The following is a 4,727-nucleotide window of genomic DNA, read 5'->3' as shown; positions in this document are numbered from 1 at the left end:
CAAGCCAGCAGAAAATACGGAGCGCTGAGCCGTGATTGGCTCAGTGTTCTGTCACTCATGGGGACACTACGTCACCTCCAAGTCTAAGGGTAGAGCTTGAAAATTCTAGCCCCTTGGGTGCTGCCATATAGTTATATTAGAAGTAGCCATCGAAGAAGGCTCAAGGTCATTGGTCACAGATAAAATTACGTCAAATCACGTTATATCTACAGTAGCTTTGATTGGACTGAGGTCAATATCATACTTAGCTAGCAGTCATCATCATGAATCAAGTCAACAAATCTACTGGTAAATCCTTTTTAATCCTTGTCATATGAAGAGAAATAATGAAGAGAAACTATAGATAAAACGTATCAGTGCTCATCGGCCATTGGACATAAACCTTACACAACAAGTTGGAAATCGTAAATTCAATGAGTGGTTTGTAAGGAATCCGTGGCTAACTGCAAGCATTGCAAAGCAATCATTAGCCTGCTATTCAGGAGAGTGGCTGTGTGGTCCCAAGTCTAAGATTAAGGGTCTCTTTTCCTAGTTTAAAATGATAAACACTCAACATTGGCCATGCTGTTAATGAAGGATGATTTGTGCCGCGCTCAAAACAACAGTAAACTCGGAACTGCAAAATCTGACTTTAGTGAGTTCAAGACAACTGAGAACTCGAGAAAAATGAGCTACGACTGGGAAAATACGTTTTGAACTTTCATCCAACTCTGAATTGTAAATCGGGAACTCTGGCCTCTTTCTAGAGCTACGACCTGAAGATCACTGACGTCATCATGATTTGATCTTTTTTTTCCTCAGAGTTCCCAGTTGTCTTGAAAGCACCACAAATCCAGAGAATGCCAGACTTTGATTACAAAGTTTGATGACAAAATTTGCCCACAAAGGACCACTGTGCCACCTTCCTGTTCAAGTGAGCACATCACAACAAGGTGAGTCCAAAAATGTATTGTATGCTGCTGCATAAATTATGTAATATGCCAGCTACTGTAGCTAAGAAAGTAATACTGAGTGTATGTTGTGTAGTAAGCTGTTAGTAGCCCATGTGCCCCACCCTAATAATTTGGTTTATTTTCACATCTTAATTTTGCCTTCTGTTCTGACTTGGTGGTGCACATGTAGCCTATAACCAGTTTTTGAGAAATGTAATCATCGAATATTCATTGTCTGCTTTTATGCCCTCTTTATTTATTTTACGGTTCTGACTTGGTGTACAGGGAGAACACTGTAGGAACGGCCCATGTTCTGAATGCTGTCGCTGTACATATCAAAAGTGCTGAACAAATAGATATTGACTAGGTCAGTCCTAGCTCGCTCATTAATGTCTTAATCGAAATTACGGATTGCCTCTTATCCGCTTGTTGTCCCCTTATGTCATAGTTTGTACATTTCAATTGTCAGTAGAAACCACATTTGTTTAAGCAAGTCAGCCATATCTGCTATGTTTTTTTAAACGGCAGTAAATGAGGCTGAATGAACTGTTTCGCTGCCAGACAAGGCTCCGCCGATAGCCAGGTGTAGCAGTGGTAAGGTGTTGGGACAGCTTTATGTAGGCCCTAACAGTTTGTGGGCACCGTTTGTCACCGTTATAGTACAATTCATGTATTGTTTAGTGTTGTGTTGTGGCTTTGCTGGCATGCATCCCACTTTTTTTTTTATTCGCCCCACCAAGATTTATTTACATGCTAAAATCGCCACTGGGTATACCTAATTCTATCAACATTCGCATCAGCTCGTCCCTCACGAGCTCCATATAAGGTAATACCGAGACGTTTCTAAGTACACATTTAATTACTCAAAACAGGTAATACTTTTGACAAAAATAGTTAATTCGGCCATATGCTTTCAATAAAACAACGAATTTGTCCACACTGCGTGGATTTCTGAATAATGAATTCATTGTCAACGGAGCAGAGCACCGAGTCACGTGATCCGTTTTATCGTTGTCCAGACACTTAAACGACACACCCTATCCCCTCAGCCCTCAAATTAAGTGGACACTTCTGATGACGTATCATGACGTCTGACGAGTATACACTTGCAGGGCAAGGGAGGAAGGAATGATATAAAAATATATATTTTTTTTTTTTATTCAAATACAGATCAACAATTTATATTCTTACATCATACAAAACAGAACGCAGGTATTAATGAGAAAATACTGGAAAAAAACAAACAAATAAATAAAATAAAAAACAATTCTAATGCAATTGTAATCACTCTGAAAAAATCTTATTGTAATGATTTAGGAAAATGTTATTATTGTTATTGTTCACTAGGGTTAATGTTTTAATAAAATAGTTCAATTCAATCAAAAAATGTGTAATTTTGGTGTATAATTTTTGTTTGTGTATGAAGTATTTGGCAACAAGAATAAAAAAAAAATTACAATCATTTCAGTGGTCTTGTTATCATTGCAATAGTAACATATTATATCTTTCATGTCAAAAACATGGGCAGTGTTCATAATGGTAAATAAGTATTTTGGAAGGTTTTCACAAAATTCTGACACAAATTTACATTCAAAGAACAAGTGAGACAGATTCTCACCTTCTTTTTCATAGAAAATGCAGATGTCATCAATAGCCACAAATTTGGATATCAGAATTACATGGATATATCTTATGTAAAATTTTGAAGTGCACTTCCTTAACTTTGTTTGGTATACAGTATTTGTAAGGCCTTAACCATGTATTTTTCCAGACAATGTCAGGAATAAGCATGTTCCAGAAAAACTTTCCTCTCGGTGTAAGTTGGTTTTGTGAATGAAGAATTTGTCTTATATATTTATTACAACAAGATTTCTCAAGTAAGCCCACGCCTTCCAATCTGAGTTCTGGATAAACTTTGTGATCGTTACCAAAGCTAAGATGAGTTTTCATTCGTGTAGTTAGACCACTGGGAATGGCTTTGATCACAGAAATAAACTCTCTGAAAGGTATTGGAAACTCTTTCAATGTTATAAATTGTTCATATGTGAGAATATTACCCTTGTTGTCGAAAATATCCAGAACAAAGTCAATATTCCTCTCATGCCAGCTGGGGTAGAACAATGACTTATTCCTTATAGTTATGTCTGAATTATTCCACAAACAAGTTTTATGTGGGGAAAAATTGTGCAGGAAACATATTTTCCAGGCCATTAAAGCTTGTTGGTGAAACCTAGCCAATTTAGCAGGTAATCTTTCAGGAATATAATTACATTTCAGTCAAAATTGAAGACCTCCCAATTTATTAAACACATTATTTAGAATGAAATACCATATTGAATCAGTATTGATCAAACATTCTTTCAACCAGTTTATCTTGAAAGTGTTATTTATGTCAACAAAATCCAACACTTCCAGACCGCCTTCAGCTCTTTTGTTAGAAAGAACTGATTTTTTTAGTTTGTGAGACTTATTTTTCCAGATGAAGTCAAGAAAGGTCTTATTGATCTCTTTACAAGTAGCAGGATTTACACATAACGATAATGAGGGGTACACAAAACGGTACAGTCCCTCTCCCTTGGACAGAAGTACTCTCCCAAGTATAGAAAGATCTCTTTGTAGCCAATTATTAAATATATTTTTAGTTCTCTTAATTTTAGGAGAGAAATTCAAATGTTGTCTGACTAAGTGTTTTTTTGACAGATGTATTTGTAAATATTTAACACAGTCCTTTACAGGAATATTTTCTATTTCTTTATCATCCGAGTCAAATAAACATAAGATTTCACATTTAGAAACATTCAGTATTAATCCTGATGCAATAGAAAATGCAGTTATAGCATTAAGGGCATGGGCGACCTGGTCTTTGTCTCTTAAGAAAAGAGTAGTATCATCAGCCAGTTGGGAAATGTTTATTTCTTTGTTAAAAATGGTTAAGCCATACAAATTTGCATTATTCAGAATATCTAGAGATAGAAGTTCCACAACCAAAATGAATAAAAATGGGGAAATTGGGCATCCCTGTCGTACACTTCTGTTGATACTGAATCTATTGGAAGTATTAAGGTTTTCACATTTAGAATATTTTCGACAACAAGGGTAATATTCTAATAATCACAGAACTATTTATGTCTTTGTAAAACATGCAAATTACTTTAATAAAATTTTCACCAAATCCAAAAAGTTTAAGAGACCTAAAGAGAAATTCATGTTCAATTGTGTCAAAGGCTTTACAGAAGTCCAAAAATAAGACAACCGCATCTGAGTCAATTGCATCTGAATAATCTATAACGTCCAAGACTAAACGAATGTTAGAACTTATGTGACGGCCCTTCATAAATCCTGTTTGAGTCTCATTTATAATGGTATCTATTCCTTTCTTTAATCTTTTGGGATAAACCAGAGCAATCAATTTGTAATCAATATTTTAAAAGTAATTGGTCTCCAATTGCAATGAGAGAAGGGTCTTTATCGGGCTTTGGAATCAATGAAATAAGGCCCTGTTTCATAGTGGAGACCATTTCCCCATTTTTAATGCAATCTTGAAACATATTGAAAATTGGGTCTTCTATAGTAACTCCCAAAACTGTCTATAGAATTCAACTGACAGGCCATCAGGGCCAGGTGATTTCCCTTTTCTCATTGAATTCAGAGCCTCTCTAATTTCTTCAATTGACACAGGTGAATCACAAACTGAGTGGAAATCATCCTCAATTACAGGGACATAATTCTGAATGTGGCAAATGTAGCTTTCACAACCATCTTCCTGAAATTGAGAGCTGTAAAGGTTTTCATAAA

The sequence above is a fragment of the Salvelinus namaycush genome, chromosome 17 (genome assembly GCF_016432855.1).
Source record: "Salvelinus namaycush isolate Seneca chromosome 17, SaNama_1.0, whole genome shotgun sequence".
Taxonomy (NCBI): Eukaryota; Metazoa; Chordata; class Actinopteri; order Salmoniformes; family Salmonidae; genus Salvelinus; species Salvelinus namaycush.
The sequence above is the reverse complement of the archived record's forward strand: the minus strand, read 5'-3'. Positions refer to the sequence as shown.